Source organism: Narcine bancroftii, chromosome 1 (genome assembly GCF_036971445.1).
Source record: "Narcine bancroftii isolate sNarBan1 chromosome 1, sNarBan1.hap1, whole genome shotgun sequence".
In the NCBI taxonomy this organism is placed as follows: Eukaryota; Metazoa; Chordata; class Chondrichthyes; order Torpediniformes; family Narcinidae; genus Narcine; species Narcine bancroftii.
In genome coordinates this window covers 16,820,604-16,839,709 of record NC_091469.1, presented here as the reverse complement: position 1 = coordinate 16,839,709, position 19,106 = coordinate 16,820,604, and positions in this window count along the sequence as shown.

Here is a 19,106-nt window from a genome sequence, read left to right as displayed (position 1 = left end):
CTGTTAATTTAGCTAAAGGTGAATTTGGCAATGCTACTGTGACTTATCTTGGCTATATTGATGGTCAAGGCAAGTTGACGCCAGTTCAGGCGAAAGTTCAGATGATTTCTGAGTTTCCTATTCCACAGGTAAGAAAGCTATTTGGAAGGTTTTTTTTGGGAATGGTAGGGTATTATTGAATGTTCTGTAAAAAATTTACTGATATCACCCTTCCTTTGTCTAACCTTCTAATGAAGGGTGAAAAGTTTGTTTGGACAGAACTTTGTCAGGAAGCATTAGAAAAAACTGAAGGCTATTTTATGTAACCAGCCTGAGCTCAAGTCATCTGACTTTGAGAAGCCATTTTCTGCAGCAGTAGATGCTAGTGATGAAGCTGCAGGAGCAGTGTTATTACAATAGAACGGTTGTGATGATGTTAACCATCCCGTGGCTTATTTATCCAAGAAATCCAATTAATATCAAATTAATTATTCTACCATTTCGATGTTTACATCTGCACAGCTCAAGGACCACTTGTGTATACTGAACATAATCCCTTTGTGTTCTTGAGTAAAATGAGAAACATAAAAATAGACTATTGTTCAACTGGAGGCTAATTCTGCAGGAATATGATTTAATGTTAAGTCATTAGAGTCAAGGATAATGTAATTGCTGATTGCCTTTCAAGATGTTAAGTTTGTGATGTTTTGCAACTAAATGAAAATTATTATTTGTATCCACTACTGAAAAATGTGATATTTATCTGTATTATATCATGTAACAACAGAGAATGTATTATTGAGAACATTGTAGGTTGCAGTTAAAATTTTGTTCGTATGGGAGGAGGTATTGCGAACTCCCTTTTCATTTAGTGTGAGAATCACTTTAAGGGCTAGTACAGGCTGCAACCATTCACAGCTTTGGAGAGACTGGGTGGCATCAGCTAGTACAGGCTGTACCCAAATGTGCTACTTTGTAAATGAGAAAGGACATGGGTGTTTTTTTTTTCTTGGGACATAGGTGGTGAAAGATGGTCCTGGGTGTGGTGTTCTGAAGGAACAGCACATTATGACCAGCAGCCACCTCATTGAACATTAGCAGGAATGACACATGGGGAATTTGGGTTATTCTCCCTGTCAGGAAAAAGAGAATTGCTGCATCGGATTATGACGAAAATAATAGTCATATCAATTGACCCGTACCTGAGTTTTGGAAGCACTGTGGAAGTCAAGCATTTTGTTTCCCCTACTCAAGGGAAAAGGGGTAGTTGTGACAGCTATTCAGATGAAAGGATATTTCTCTGGAAGACCCTCAATGGGAATTTGTGTGTTTTTGGCAGTCCAGTCACTCAGTCTCTCCCATCTCCTTCGTGATTAATTCTGTGCATCAGTTTAAAAGTCTGCGTTTCGACAATAGATTTGTAAGACTGAACTTTGGAATGATTTTCCAGAATTGTGCCTAAGCTGTAATGGTTTGGGTAACACACACACACACACACACACACACACACACACACACACACACACACACACACACACACACACACACACACACACACACACAGAGTTGGGTTTGCTTTGACTAATGCATTATATTATTAGTAGTTATTAATAAATATAGTGATTGAATAGAAAACCAATATCACTGCCTTGGTGAATTTTTATTGCTGCTGGTCTGCAACGTAAAACATTGAAAGGTGGTTTTCAATATTTGCATTTGTGCTTCTTCCCTACTGATCTTAGTGCAGTCAGTGACAAACATGGTACAAAGTTTCACCAGGAAATTGCAACCATGGAAGAGCGGTATCAGGGCAACTGGAATCTATCAATTCTGGCTGACTATCGTTGGACACTGACACAAGAGGCATCGGATGCTGAGTACAAATCAAAATCAGTGACAAAACATTTTAGGTTAGTTGCGAATAAACATGCTAAATCCAATAAAAGTTGATTTAATGTTTCTCCAACATCCCACGTGATTCAGCAAATTGGAAATTATCTTTGTGTTCATCTTAAAGTTGTCTATCTTATTCCCCAAAAGAAGCAAATTAAATTCAAATAATGCAAATTTAATTTAATCCAACATCAAGTAATTTGTGAATCTTGCTGATCAATCTATATCGATGACTACGGACATGGACAAACCCAGGTTCAAGTGATAACTGATAATTTTGGGATAATTGTGTAAATATATAGGACATTTATTAATTGTGGTCATAGAATGGATGGGAAACTACTGTACATTTTGGCATATAAAATGACCCTTGAAGCACCCAAAAAAATGCCAAAATCAGGATCATCTTATTGTCTTTGGCTTGGCTTCGCGGACGAAGATTTATGGAGGGGGTAAAAAGTCCACGTCAGCTGCAGGCTCGTTTGTGGCTGACCAGTCCGATGCGGGACAGGCAGACACGATTGCAGCGGTTGCAAGGGAAAATTGGTTGGTTGGGGTTGGGTGTGGGTTTTTCCTCCTTTGCCTTTTGTCAGTGAGGTGGGCTCTGCGGTCTTCTTCAAAGGAGGCTGCTGCCCGCCAAACTGTGAGGCGCCAAGATGCACGGTTTGAGGCGTTATCAGCCCACTGGCGGTGGTCAATGTGGCAGGCACCAAGAGATTTCTTTAGGCAGTCCTTGTACCTTTTCTTTGGTGCACCTCTGTCACGGTGGCCAGTGGAGAGCTCGCCATATAATACGATCTTGGGAAGGCGATGGTCCTCCATTCTGGAGACGTGACCCATCCAGCGCAGCTGGATCTTCAGCAGCGTGGACTCGATGCTGTCGACCTCTGCCATCTCGAGTACCTCGACGTTAGGGGTGTGAGCGCTCCAATGGATGTTGAGGATGGAGCGGAGACAACGCTGGTGGAAGCGTTCTAGGAGCCGTAGGTGATGCCGGTAGAGGACCCATGATTCGGAGCCGAACAGGAGTGTGGGTATGACAACGGCTCTGTATACGCTTATCTTTGTGAGGTTTTTCAGTTGGTTGTTTTTCCAGACTCTTTTGTGTAGTCTTCCAAAGGCGCTATTTGCCTTGGCGAGTCTGTTGTCTATCTCATTGTCGATCCTTGCATCTGATGAAATGGTGCAGCCGAGATAGGTAAACTGGTTGACCGTTTTGAGTTTTGTGTGCCCGATGGAGATGTGGGGGGGCTGGTAGTCATGGTGGGGAGCTGGCTGATGGAGGACCTCAGTTTTCTTCAGGCTGACTTCCAGGCCAAACATTTTGGCAGTTTCCGCAAAGCAGGACGTCAAGCGCTGAAGAGCTGGCTCTGAATGGGCAACTAAAGCGGCATCATCTGCAAAGAGTAGTTCACGGACAAGTTTCTCTTGTGTCTTGGTGTGAGCTTGCAGGCGCCTCAGATTGAAGAGACTGCCATCCGTGCGGTACCGGATGTAAACAGCGTCTTCATTGTTGGGGTCTTTCATGGCTTGGTTCAGCATCATGCTGAAGAAGATTGAAAAGAGGGTTGGTGCGAGAACACAGCCTTGCTTCACGCCATTGTTAATGGAGAAGGGTTCAGAGAGCTCATTGCTGTATCTGACCCGACCTTGTTGGTTTTCGTATAGACCAGATACAAAAACGTGACCTGAAAATTCTGGCTGGAGAAGTGGACTGGCCCTGACCACCTCCTCACCGCTGCTGCCTGTCTGCAACATCTCCCCACCACCACCGCTGGTCCCAATACCTATCCACCACCACCACCAGTTCGTTAACCCACCCAGACATTATACAGTAGTAAATAGTAAATAAAAAAGAATTGTAGAGCCCCAGGTCCACACTCCTGCCCGGGAGCCTGAGGTGACTTTTTCGATGCAAATGCAAAGAATTGAGTCACCGTCACCAACTCCGGCTACAGCCAATGCTAAAGACATGGACTCAGCTCCATTTGGCATCTTACTGCCCAAAGACCATATCTTCTTTTTACTGTTATTGCAATCTTTTCTTTCTTTGGCTTGGCTTCGCGGACGAAGCCACGTCAGCTGCAGGCTCGTTTGTGGCTGACAAGTCCGATGTGGGACAGGCAGACACGGTTGCAGCGGTTGCAGGGCAAAATTTGTTGGTTGGGGTTGGGTGTTGGGTTTTTCCTCCTTTGTCTTTTGTCAGTGAGGTGGGCTCTGCGGTCTTCTTCAAAGGAGGTTGCTTCCCGCCGAACTGTGAGGCGCCAAGATGCACGGTTTGAGGCGATATCAGCCCACTGACAGTGGTCAATGTGGCAGGCACCAAGAGATTTCTTTAGGCAGTCCTTGTACCTCTTCTTTGGTGCACCTCTGACATGATGGCCAGTGGAGAGCTCGCCATATAACACGATCTTGGGAAGGCGATGGTCCTCCATTCTGGAGACGTGACCTACCCAGCGCAGTTTGATCTTCAACAGCGTGGACTCGATGCTGTCGGCCTCTGCCATCTTGAGTACTTCGATGTTAGGGATGAAGGCGCTCCAATGAATGTTGAGGATGGAGCGGAGACAACGCTGGTGGAAGCGTTCTAGGAGCCGTAGGTGATGCCGGTAGAGGACCCATGATTCGGAGCCGAACAGGAGTGTGGGTATGACAACGGCTCTTTATACGCTTATCTTTGTGAGGTTTTTCAGTTGGTTGTTTTTCCAGACTCTTTTGTGTAGTCTTCCAAAGGCGCTATTTGCCTTGGCGAGTCTGTTGTCTATCTCGTGTCGATCCTTGCATATGATGAAATGGTGCAGCCGAGATAGGTAAACTGGTTGACCGTTTTGAGTTTTGTGTGCCTGATGGAGATGTGGGGGGGCTGGTAGTCATGGTGGGGAGCTGGCTGATGGAGGACCTCAGTTTTCTTCAGGCTGATTTGTTACTAAGCATTTGGGTTTGTAACAAAGCTTGGGTTGTTGCTAGGAGTGTCTCTGCCATGTTCCTAAAATTGGGGACACATCTTTTCTGAAGGTTTTGTCTGATACACCGAAAGTCATCACAAAGTTCAAAAGTTCAAAATTAAAAGTGCAAGTTTATTCTGGTGGAGTGTTTTTAAGATGAAAATTTATTTATCACAATTTCTTATGTTTCATTTTGAGTTAGAACACCAAATAGTACAACACAGGCACAGGTCTTGTGGCCCACAATGTCTGCACTGACAATGATGCCAATTTGAATTATCCCTCTGCTCCCTACCTGTTAATGTTTATATCTACAAGTTTCAAAGGTTTTTTGATAAATTCACTCTTTCCAGCAGATAGATATTAAGTTAAGTAAAACAAGTAGCTACCTTTTGATCACTGATATTCTCAACTGTAAGAAAAATGTGTTCTTAAATTTACCTCTTTGACCAAGATGGATCAGAGCAGTTAAAAAGATTCATGGCATGCCTCCAACACAAGCTCTGAAGTAACTAGCATTATTTATGAAACAGCAGTATAGCAGTGCAACCAAAATCAAAGCTATACACAAGGCATGATACTCAAAGGACAACTTACATTCCCTGTAAAATAAAGTGCAACGATAAAATCCATTTGTACTTTTACTGATATTTCACTGTGGAGTCCCACAAAGGAGCAGGTATTCTTCAAAGTAATTTAAGCTCTCTTCTTCCTTAATGGTAAGTAATCTGTGGACGGAAAAAAGCCCAGGAAGCTATGTTGTGGTGTATTTATGATGATAAACCAGGAAAATATTGTTGGATTTACACGTCAGCATCACTTATGGATAACAAAGTTAAAGAATTTAAGGTACGTTACATTCTAAATGTCGTATTACATGGAATCTTTACCTTTATTTTATAAATTTTAAAAAAACTTTATTTATTCATTCAAAATACAGATAGTAAGTAACATATATAACAATAAACAAAGCATGAATGTTATATTTTATATATATTTTTTTTAAAAGTGAAAAAGAAAAAAAAGGACCCCCCCCCCTTTCAGCCAACTCTCCTAAGGAGAGTTTTCAGGTGTTAAGTATAATTGATGTAAAGAATTATAATTAATCATCGCATAACATGCATTTATCAGTCTAGTTACACTATCATAACAAATATCTGACCAATCAACCGTGGAAAAAATAAAACCAATCTCCACTTCCCATTTACCCTTAGATTTATCCCAACCCTTTTTATTCATACCATCCTGCAATATTTGATACATAACCTAAATATAACCCTTCTCTGGTACCTTCATGAGGAAAGTCTCAAATTTAGTCATTTCAAATCATATCTCTACCGAACACATGTTTTACCAAAGATCGAACTTGATAATAAAGAAACAAAGAATTCTTATCAATACCATAACTGTCTCTCATCTGATCAAAAGATAAAAAAATTACCTTCTTTAAAACAATCTCCAATGTAATAAACTTCAATTATATATTGAAAAAGAAATAAGTTGATTATTATACAACAGAGTCAAGGCCAACAATTCACCACTAGAACTTATCATTTTCTTTTTCTTTCTCCATAACTTCATTATATGTTTTAGTTTAGGCACATTATGTTGCTGTAACAAATTTACATTCCATCTGAACAAAAATTGATATATTTCAAGTTCAAAAATGTTTGCCATCTCAATTTTGGCCCAACTAGGGGGCCGTTCCAAATCCATCAATGAACTAATAAATTTAAGTTGGGCTGCTTCATAATAATTTTGAAAATGTGGTAAGCGTAGTCCCCCTAGTTCATACTTCCAAGTTAATTTATTCAAAGCTACTCTTGAAAATTTACCTCTCCATAAAAACTCCCTAACCATTTTATTCAAATCTCGAAAAAAATATTATCAAGTAAATAAGGAATAGATTGAAATAAATATTGTACACGTGGAAAAATATTCATCTTAATTGTATTTATTCTACCCAATAAATTAATAGGTAAATCTTTCCATTTAATCAAATCAGTTTTAATTTATTTTATTAATAGAACATAATTTAATTTATATAAAGATTGATAATTAACATCCATAATTATACCCAAATACTTAATTCAATCCATCCATTTCAAGTTAAGAATGTTTTTATGAGCTGAATAATCTCCTTCACTCACCGGTAATATTTCACTTTTTTCCCAATTAACTTTACATCCAGAAAGACGTCCATATTGCATCAAACACTCCTTCAAATGCAAAAGTGACTGAGCTGGATTTGTTAGATACACCAATACATCATCAGCAAATAAATTAATTTTATATTCCTCATCTAAAACTTTCATACCTTGTATCTGTGTATTCTGTCTTATCAACTGTGCCAAAGGTTCAATCACTAACGCAAACAAAGCTGGTGATAAAGGACAACCTTGATGAGTAGATCGGGTCAGTTTAAACGGTTCCAAAATCAAACCATTCATCAGTACTCTGGCTACCGGTTTACTAGATAAAGCCTTAATCCAACCAATAAAAAGAGGACCAAACTTAAATTTCTCCAAACCTTTGAACAAAAAATACACTCAACTCTATCAAACGCCTTTTTGGCATCTAAAGATATTACCATTGGATGGTCTGAAGATTGTCGAAATCTATTAATCAAACTAATCACATGTAAAATATTATCCGAGATATATATATTCTTTATGAAACCTGTTGGATCCATATGAATCAACTTAGGTTAAAACTTAGCTAATCTATTTGCCAAAAGTTCAGCTATAATTTTATAATTTACATTCAACAACAAAATCAGTCTATATGAAGATACTTTCAAAGGATCTCAATCTTTCTTTGGAATTACTGTAATTAAAGCACTAGAACAAGACTCAGGCAATTCATAATGCTCTCCAACCTGGCGTAGTACATCTTCAAAAACTGTGGAAAGGTCATCATAAAAAACTTTATAAAATTCAACCGAAAATCCATCATCACCAGGCGATTTACTGTTCGGCATTTCCATCATAGTCATTTTAATTTCCGAGTCAGTAAATGGTGCTTCCAACTCCTGTATATCTACATCCTCTAATGTCGGTAAGTTCAACTGTGATAAAAAAAGATCAACCGATCCGTTTTCTTGTTTTCCATCAGATGTATATAACTTTTTATAAAATGGACAGAATTCATCATTAATCTCACGAGGTTTATACGTAATAAGTGAATTCCGTCTAACGGTATTATATTTGTATAATCTTGTCATTAGAGTTGGTGTATTTCCAAAACAAATTTGAAATTGACTTGATCTGAAAGATATTTGTCTTTTATACAAGCTTCCCCAAGCTTTTGCTGAGCTATAGTAGATCAATCTCTGACACTCTGCCATAGCCACTCGTGTAGGTTAACATCTTATTTTGTATATTTTACTCAATAGTACGAGGACATTTCTCTATTCAGGTAAAACTGCCTGGCTTTGATTAGCTAAAGCTTTGCATTAGAATGTTATGACAATTTGTGTTATCTGTGGAAGACTGAAATGGAGTGTCACCACTTGCAAGTGATCCCAGGAATTAATCGCCAATCGGCCTTTAAAGTATCTAGTGTGAAAGCAAAATCAGCTCAACGCCGGCATCAGATGATGTCATCTCCCTCCGGGGATTGACGTCCTCAACCCCTAGTACAATCGCCGGTATCTGTAGATGTTGGCATTGCAATCATACAAGTATGAAATGGGCGATTGCATTGTGGAATTGAAATGACCCAATCTTTTACGAGTGCAAGAACATGAAGTAAGAGAAGATTAAAATGAAGGTATAAACTTTGCCATAGGAAAGTCACAGCAGGAGAAAGAAAGGAAATAAATAGCAATGGCGGACAATTTTTAAACAGGGTGGTAAAGTTGTTAGTGCTGTAGCAGACAATTTATAAAGACTGTGGAGAAAAAGCAATGGAGGACTTGACTTCCCAGAAAGCCATGCAACAGAGAAACCACACTATGAATGCTCCATACCGCATATAATTATGGGAGGGCGGGTCTGCCATTACTTTTTCCCATGGGTATTTATAAATTATATGCAATAGTGCTACCATCTTTCCAACGCTGTATAAATTGAACACAATAGTGCTACCAACTTTTCCACACTATAAATTGCGCACTATAGCACAACAAATGTTCCCATGTTGTACAAATAGTGTGCTAAATTGCTGCCAACTTTCCCACCCTGTTTAAAAATTGTCCGCCATTGCTATTTATTACTAACACTTTCCCACGGTACCTTATAAAGGTGTATATAGGTCAGCACAACAACAACAGGAGCTGAAGGGCACATACTGGTCTACATAAAGCTTAATTATGTTATAATCAGGTATTATTAATTTTGTTCCAATATAAGTCATAATACACTGATCAGGATTTAGGGCAGGTCCACCATCACTCTATGTGACATGACATCACCAGTAAAAGGTAGAACAGTCCTAACCCCGGGGATGGCTCCTTACAAGATTTTTTAAAGTATTCAGTGTCCCAGTTAGGAGTGATCAAGTGTAAAAAGCCAAACTCCAATTCCTATCCCAGGACACTAAACGTCCGATTTAGTGGGATGCAAGGGCGAAAGGGGCGAGTGATGGAGGGGTGCAATGGATGGTCTATCAATAAGCATTGATCATTGATTATAAGGCTGAAATGACAATGTCCAGGCTAATATTTATAAATGATTTTCCTACAAATGGAAGCAATAGCAAAGTAAAATTGCTGAGAAACCATCAATTCTTATTGAAAGACCATCCATTGCACCTCTCCATCACTCTTTATTCAACTGATTCTTCAATGTGATGTATAAGAATGTAAAAGGAACTGTTGAAATCAGTTATTTACTCTACCAGTGGACTCCATTCAACTTCATACCTGTATTTATTCAATACATTCTTCCACTTTCAGTCCAAATCTCCTTCCATTTTAATCTGCCATCTTTGGCTTGGCTTCGCGGACGAAGATTTATGGAGGGGTAATGTCCACGTCAGCTGCAGGCTCGTTTGTGGCTGACAAGTCCGATGCAGGACAGGCAGACACGATTGCAGCAGTTGCAAGGGAAAATTGGTTGGTTGGGGTTGGGTGTTGGGTTTTTCCTTCTTTGTTTTTTGTCAGTGAGGTGGGCTCTGTGGTCTTCTTCAAAGGAGGTTGCTGCCCGCCGAACTGTGAAGCGCCAAGATGCACGGTTTGAGGCGATATCAGCCCACTGGCGGTGGTCAATGTGGCAGGCACCAAGAGATTTCTTTAGGCAGTCCTGTACCTCTTCTTTAGTGCACCTCTGTCACGGTGGCCAGTGGAGAGCTTGCCATATAACACGATCTTGGGAAGGCGATGGTCCTCCATTCTGGAGACGTGACCTACCCAGCGCAGTTGGATCTTCATCAGCGTGGATTCGATGCTGTCGGTCTCTGCCATCTCAAGTACTTCGATGTTAGGGATGAAGTCGCTCCAATGAATGTTGAGGATGGAGCGGAGACAACGCTGGTGGAAGCGTTCTAGGAGCCGTAGGTGATGCCAGTAGAGGACCCATGATTCGGAGCCGAACATGAGTGTGGGTATGACAACGGCTCTGTATACGCTAATCTTTGTGAGGTTTTTCAGTTGGTTGTTTTTCCAGACTCTTTTGTGTAGTCTTCCAAAGGCGCTATTTGCCTTGGCGAGTCTGTTGTCTATCTCGTTGTCGATCCTTGCATCCGATGAAATGGTGCAGCCGAGATAGGTAAATTGGTTGACCGTTTTGAGTTTTGTGTGCCCGATGGAGATGTGGGGGGGCTGGTAGTCATGGTGGGGAGCTGGCTGATGGAAGACCTCAGTTTTCTTCAGGCTGACTTCCAGGCCAAACATTTTGGCAGTTTCCGCAAAACAGGACGTCAAGCACTCGAGAGCTGGCTCTGAATGGGCAACTAAAGCAGCATCATCTGCAAAGAGTAGTTCACGGACAAGTTGCTCTTGTGTCTTGATGTGAGCTTGCAGGTGCCTCAGATTGAAGAGACTGCCATCCGTGCGGTACCGGATGTAAACAGCGTCTTCATTTTTGAGGTCTTTCATGGCTTGTTTCAGCATCATGCTGTAGAAGATTGAAAAGAGGGTTGGTGCGAGAACGCACCCTTGCTTCACGCCATTGTTAATGGAGAAGGGTTCAGAGAGCTCATTGCTGTATCTGACCCGACCTTGTTGCTTTTGTTACGGACATTTCAAATACTGTTGGTTTTCTCCACCATTTTCAATTTCTTTGTAAGATGGACATCCATCAAAGTATTCTGCGATTATAAATTTCCTCACCTGCTTTCTTCAAGCCCTCACATATCAGTGAGTACTCGCACAAATCAATGTGATATTCTTTGCTGTACCATTACTTTGTATTGAGCTAATGTCATTCAGATTGCTATGACAGTAATCCAACCATTTTTTTAAAAATTCATGTGAGTTGTTTTTTTAATAGATTTCAAATCTACTTTTTGTGTCTTACTCTATCTGACTTTATTGGAAGGATACTTTATAATTTGTTTGCACTGTGGTACCTTTACGTGGAAGTCAATTTGTCACATTGATATGAGTTCTCAGCATTGCAATAATTTGCAACTTTCTTCTTCCCTTTCTCTGATCCTCTTTTTTTTGCTCTTTTCCTATTATTGATGTCATCTGTAGTTTGAACATTGTTTAAACCAGTGTTTTTCAACCTTTTCCTTTCTACTCACATCTTTGGCTTGGCTTCGCGGACGAAGATTTATGGAGGGGGTAAATGTCCACGTCAGCTGCAGGCTCGTTTGTGGCTGACAAGTCCGATGCGGGACAGGCAGACACGGTTGCAGCGGCTGCAGGGGAAAATTGGTTGGTTGGGGTTGGGTTTTTCCACTTTAAGTAATCCCTATTCCATAATTGCTCTGTGATTAGTAAGGGATTACTTAAAGTGGTATGTGAGTGGAAAGCAAAAAGGTTGAAAACCATTGATTTAATCATACCTAACTGACTTGTTATGGGCACAGTCTCAAAACTCCAAAGGAAATGGGCCAATGACAATTTTTCTCAAGTAAAATATTTCAGTAACAATTGGGTATGGAGCAGTGATTTCCCAACTTTCCCCTCCCATTCACATACCACTTTAAGTAACCCCTTACCAATCACAGATCACCTATGACAAAGGGATTACTTAAAGTGAGTGGAAAGAAAAAGTTTGAATATCACTGCTTTAAACTAGCTCATAGTTAAATACACAAGGGTACTCAGTGGAGGCAAGGAGTTTCAGAGAGGGAAAAAAAATATTCAAGGTTGGAATCTGCCCTTAATTCCAGATATTTCTTTTCACCTTCTAATTTAACAAATTGATAGCTTTTCCCTTTATTCTATTTTTATTGTTCTCTCCCCATTGCCTTCTCTGTGTTAATGCCAAATATAAGCAGTCCCTGTGTTGCACAATGTTTCAATTCTTGAAAACTGTCTCAATAAATTATAATAATGGTGATAAAGATAATGAGATAATGTTCAAATACATTTTACAATGTTCAAATGCATCAAAATTCTTACTTGCTGCATGAACTTTATTAAAGTTTGTTTATCATTTGGTTGCACAAGTACAATCCGACAAAACAGTGTTCTCTGGTCCTCGGTGAAAAGCACTGCAAATATACAGACAAAAAAAATACATTTGCAGAGTATGTATATACAATTATTAAAATAATAAGTAATATTGTTAAATAACTTGTAGAGTCACAGAGTGTTTTGTAGGTGCAGTTCAGTTTTTAAAAAAATCACAAAACAAATAAACATCAAGAGTAAAATGATAAGTACAGAAATATGGACCGATGATAAGTATTCAGAGTTATCCTCATGCAAAAAGAAAGTGACTTGGCACTGTAATGCACCTGGCTCTCTTTGTCACATCCATAAGTCAGAAACATTAATTTTGTGTTGCTTCCCATATCATATTGCTCTACTTTGGCTTGCTCTCATTCTTTCAACTCAATGAGTAATTATCCTAACACTACCCATAATTAAACAAATAGAACATATACTGAATTGAGTCAAGAATGAATATGATGATAAATTCTACTTGTATTATTTACTAACTTGGAAAATGTTTTTAAAAAGTGAAGATGCATTTATGTGAAGTCAGGCTTCTGAAAGTGGTGTTGTCATAGTTCGACCCCACTGTCAAGATAGAAATACAAACACAAGAACTATGGAGCAATACAAAAATCTTTATTATAATTACACGAGCAGGAATGAGTAGACCAAGTCACCCAAGCTAATACCAGAATTTCATTTAAAGGTTCAAGTGAAACAGTACAATATTTAAGGCATATTCTTGCATGCAAATCTGATAGACATCTCTTTTAATTTATTGTTACATGCATATATTTTATATTTTGCATATCTTCATTCTAAAGTCAGGAAAATGCCTGTCGTCAATCAGTTATTTATATGTACAAGCCATAATTAAAAGATATAATTTCTTGCAAAGGAGGTTGATAGAAGTCTAGAAAGATAGTTTCTAATACACTGTAACATCCACATTCTGTATGCCAGAGTTGTAGTCTTTATCACATGTAAATGGTTGGTCTCTCAATAATCTTAAACCATCAGGGGAGAGAAATTTCTAGGCTGGGACAATATTACATTGAAACTTAACTGGCGCCTTCAGTGTTGCTGTGTGTGTACTATGGCTGTTGTTAAGTTAGGACGTGACTGACACGTTGTAAAGTTCAACAACATCAGCTGGGTTTGCCCGGGAAGCCATTTATGAATGGGTTGCTCACTGACAGGTTGTTGACTTCTGTGTTGAAAGGCATTATGGATTCTGTAAATCTGTTATAGCGCTATTAAGCCAATTTTGGGAAGAATTTCTGGGCCATTAACACCTTTGTAAAATGTTCAGAACAATGTACATTTTAAGTGTGCTTTTGAATAATTAGTTTAATTGGTGATTCAGTCAGTCTGGAAAAAGCAGGCCTGCTCAGTACACATACGCATGGGATGTTTCCTACCAACAGATTTTAAAGATTGGGAATTCTGTATTTAATAAAAATAAAACCAGTGGTGCTTTTCTCATGACTGTCATTTCTGGATTAGCATAGAAATATAAATTTTAACAGTGTCATTCATAACCCAGAAAACATCTTTATTTCTCTTGCTGAAGGCAGTGCGACAAATGACACATGTAGAGTTATACAGCAGGTTAACAGGCCCTTCAGCCCAACTTGTCTATGCCCTTCTGAATTAGTCTGATTTGCCTGTCATATCCTGTAAACATTCCTTAATTATTTATCTGTCTAATTGTCCTATGAAAGTTGTTATTCATCTGTAAGCTTGTACCAAACACCCACCAATGCATGTGTGATGCCTGTCAGGTTTATTTTAAATTTTGCCAGCCTCAACCTTTGGAAAAAGACTATTCCCCTTATTTGCACCCCTCATGATTTCTAAGCCTCTAAAAGTTCACCTCTTGCCCTCTAACACTGTGGACATGTTTCATGAATTAAGTTGAATTCATAGTGTTAAATTGTGTTCTTTTGACATTCTCTGGATATTTGGATATAATCTATAGTTATGTTATTTCTGTAAAAATAACAAGCTTCACAGGATGAAAAAAAGGGCTGAAGATATCATTGCAGCTAACAGGTGAACAGCATATCACAGACAGATCATTGAGTAAGGGTTTCTGACAAAATTTTGTGAATGAAAATGAGTTTATTGTCAAAAACTTTGCACAATATACATATGTACAGAACAGATGCTCCATAATCTATCCTGTAAAGGAACTAGTGTGATCCAATACTCTGAAAGTTAAAACATATTCCATAACAGTAACCAAGGCCAGAGGGATTAAAATAATGGAGGAAACTTCAAATGTGACTTCTGTTGATGTTTTAAATTATCTTCCATTTCATCATCCATGCATCTATATTTTCTTTTCCTGTGTGCATCCATTTATTATGTTCTTGGTGTGTAAAAATGGAACTGTTTGTATTATCGATATTTCAGACAAGACTTTGGCCTAGATGTTCCACTGAATTGTCCCAAAATCACAACCATTCATCCGCTATCACTCAAGATGAGCAAAGAGCAAGATACTTTGAGCAGATCTGTTACACATGCATGAAAAGTTGCCTTTATTAAAATTAATTTCACACTAATTTTCATGGTGTTGTGAAATCATACTCTCTTCTCAGCAACACATGGTTCCATAAGGTATAACTCTTAAGATATAAATTACTTTTGCCATTTTGTTAGTGATTTTGCTGCTTGATCAAGGGAATGCATTTAATTGTTCAGTAATTGCATGAAATTTTCAGATAAAATAAGGTGGGAAACCACTTGCATGCTTCATGAAGAGTACAGGAATTTGAACAGACTTCACATTTCTTTGATCATGAATGTAAACATTGCAAATTAAAATTTAAGTGGTGCGATAAAACTATAAAGTTTATGTCTGGCATGTTATAGGACTGCAAACTATTCTCTGCACTCAGTTAAATATATTCAGTTAAAATGCTGATATTAATTAATCAGTCACAAAATTGAAATTATTTTTAACAAGCTATTTAGTACCAAATAAGTTATTGTCCTTGTGCACAGAAGTCAGATCTTCAATAAATTAAAAATAAAATCATGAATACTTTTCAAAGTTAATTCCCAGTGCCCATGTACGCTGATGGAAAATATCCAAAATTGGAGTTTTTGCCTTAATTGAAAAATTTGAAAAGTGATTACTTTCCCTCCCAAATTATGGCTCAAACTCATGAGTACATCAGTAAACACTTCCTCCATTGTACAACACATATAAACACTTTTAATATTACTTTATAAGTATCCAGAGTGCAAACTTGATAAACTCAAAGTTGTGAATAGATTGATCACAGCAAAAATATTTGTGCTTCACTTCACAGCTGATCCGCAACCTGTGAGCAGGGATATGAAAAAATGAGAGTCAAATCTATTGACATCTGATTGCATAATTACAATCCGATGAAACAGCAAAACATGCAGACACACGACTAGACATGACACACACAGAGAACCAATACAAATGCAGGACAAGGATTCATTTATACAAATAAATCAATAAATACAATAAATATGAGAGTCTCGGATGGTAGTGTGAGCAGTTTCTTTAGTCGTTCATCATTCTCACTGACTGTCGGAAGAAGCTGTTCCTCAGCCTTGTGTTGTTGGCTCTGATACTCCTGTATCTGTTTCCCTGTGGGAATCGCTGAAAAATGCTGTGTGTGGGGTGGAAGGGGCTTTAAATGACTTTTTGTGCCCTCTTCAGAAAATGATCCTGATAGATCATATCGATGGGGTAGAGGTAGATTGCAGAGATCATATCTGCCACTCTAATGTCCTATGAATTGATCTCTGAACCATTTCTCTCCAGCAACCATACCACACTGTGATGCAGCCAGCCAGACGCACAGTCACTGTTGCACCTTCCTGACAAGTGTGGAGATGTTGGGTTTCTACAATAGGTCACTAGTGAAGTGAACTCCAAGAAATTTAGCACTCTCCACTCTCTTCCCTGCAGTTATTGATGTGTAGTGAAGGATGGTAGTTCCTGGTCCCCATGAAGTTCACGATCATCCTTTTCATCTTGTCACATTGAGAATTGAGCTGTTACTCGCACATCATATCACAAGATTTTCCACCTCTTCTCTATAATGCAACTCATTGTTGTTGCTGATGAGGCCAGCTATGGTTGTGTCATGTGCAAATTTGATGACACAGTTGGAGGTGGATTTGGCGATGCAGTCATGGATCAGTACTGTGAAGAATAGCAGCTGAGCACACATACTTGAAGAGCACCAGTACTCAACGGGAATGGTGTTCCATGTTCTGCTATCGACCCAGACAGCCTCTGGTCTTTCTGTAAGGACGTTCCAGAATCTAGTTACAGAGAGAAGCATAGAGTACCAGCAATGTGAGCTTCTCCACCAGCCTCTAGGAATGATTGTACTAAATGCTGAGCTGAAGTCAATGAACAGCAGGCTTGTGTATGAAGTGTCATTCTCCAGGTGGGTTAGGACAGAGAGAAAGCACAAGGCTATAACATTGTCTCTGGAACAGTTTTGTCTATAGATGAATTGAAATAGGTCCAGTATCTCTGGGAGGTGTGCTTTGATGTGTTCTGTCACCAGAATCTGCAGACTCTCATGTGTGTCCAAAATCAGAAAATGTTATAGAATTGCTACGAGTTCAAGTGCACCTGGAATTAAAATGCTGGCATCAAGAAAAATAGCCTGGAAATAACAAAATATATGAAAATCTGACATGTTCATGAATGTCCATCAGGGAAGGAAATGTGCTCTCATTGGCTATGTGTGACTTTACACCTACCTCTCTCTCAATCAAAAGTCCAGATCAGAAAGATTGACGGACCATTTCTCTCCATGAATGCTGCCTGATCTGATAAGTCCCTTGGTTTCTCATTGGTTGCTCTTATATCCATGCATCTGCAGTTTTTTTTAAAAATGTTTCTTTAACTTAATTACCTCCCCAGTTCGGAGGGAATAAGGGATGTGTTTAGTATCCATTTCCTGTTTATAATTAAATTATTCTTCTTTACTCGCACACTTTGAACTATTTCACTTTAGAAAAAAATCATTGCAGCCATATTTCAAAATGCACTATATTCCTCCTATTTAATAAACAGTCTCAAGAACATTCCCTTTATTATTCTCCCTGGAGTCCAATGACGGAAAGTGACAGCTTTATTTATCTGTTGCCATAAATACATTCTTATAGCATCTTAATGGACAATGCAACAATTAAGAGAAGCTTATTACACAAGGTCTTTGAAAATGCAGAACTGGAAATAGTTTAAAATTATAGCCCTCAGAATTTCACATTTTCTACAAGCATCTGTGCTATATGCCCACTTGTGTTTTTTTCATAAAAAAGACTGAGCTTTGTTTAAGGACCTCTTTCACATAATACAGTATCATGTTTGTACATCCAGATTGAATAAAACAAATTGTATAAAATTAGTTAAATCCAATCCAGAGAAAGATCCACCCTGCAAACCCGCTTCATCCTTCATCTGGCTAAAAGTTTTTATTTTTACAATCATAAATAGCAAACTGATTCAATATGTTTCAAATTTTTGCAGTCAGCTCTGCCTTTGGGTTGACATTCAATCTTCTATCTATTTCCTTATTCTTATTTGAAGCCACTCCCATCAAATTCATATGGAAGCCTTTTGAAGGTTATCCAATGCCCGACCCATTTTCACTGCCAGTCGAGAAAGTTCAATGTTTCCAAAGGTCCATGGGATCCTGAAACATATGAAAACTATTCAACCTGAAATATGCACCTTAAATATCTAAAAGTTTATTCTTCCTTCCTAAATGCAATCAACTGAAATCACTTGAAATAAATAAAAGCATTGAATTAAATTTAATTTTAAACTTGTAACTTAACTCATTCCTCCTGTTCAGCAGTTTTTCCCATTGAAGTGAATAAGTTTGTGGATCCTGTGCCAGATTAAAGTGTTTTTACTTTGTTATTATGTAGACCACTGGTGGACCATAGCAGGGAGATCGCCAGAAGAGCTCATATTTGAGACTTCCAGAGCTGGCCACGCCCTGCAAAATCTGAGCCAATTTAATCAGAAATTATCAGCATGCTTTTATCAATAGAAAGATTTTGTTCAATAAACAATTTGAATTTGCTTTAATTATTAAATAATGACTTGTCATTAATAGTCAAACCCAATTGGTATTTATCTGGAAAACTGAAATTTATTTTACAAAAACTGTATTCCAACAATAACAATAAGGCAATAACAATGGGAATTTTAATTCATAGAGTGAAGGAGTTCTGCAGCACACCTCCAATAACCCCTATAGTCCAACTTGACTATTTCAGCTCAGTTGTCAAACTAAGCTAGTCCCAACAGCCTTTTTTTTAATTCTGTATGTTAATCTGTTATTTGAACAATTCAGAACAAAGAGCAGGCAATTAAGATCATCAAACAAGATATTCAAATTAAGATTGTTTTTTTTCTGCTTGCACTTGATCCATATTCCTCAATCATGTGTTCATCAAGAAGCCTTTTAAACACTACCATATGTGTGTTAAACTAGAGATTGAATGCAATACACAAGTGTGCTGGAGAAAATCAGCAGATCACACAGGAATCCATAGCAAACAAAGGCTAACCATTGTTTTGGACCTTTGCTCATTATCAAGGTATGATCAAAAGAAAAGCAGGAGCCAGGTGGGGGCAGGGAAGGAGGGAGGAAGAGGCAGAAGGAGAGTCCACCTTACATCTGGCAGCCCATTCCAGGCTAAAATTGGACATTTTG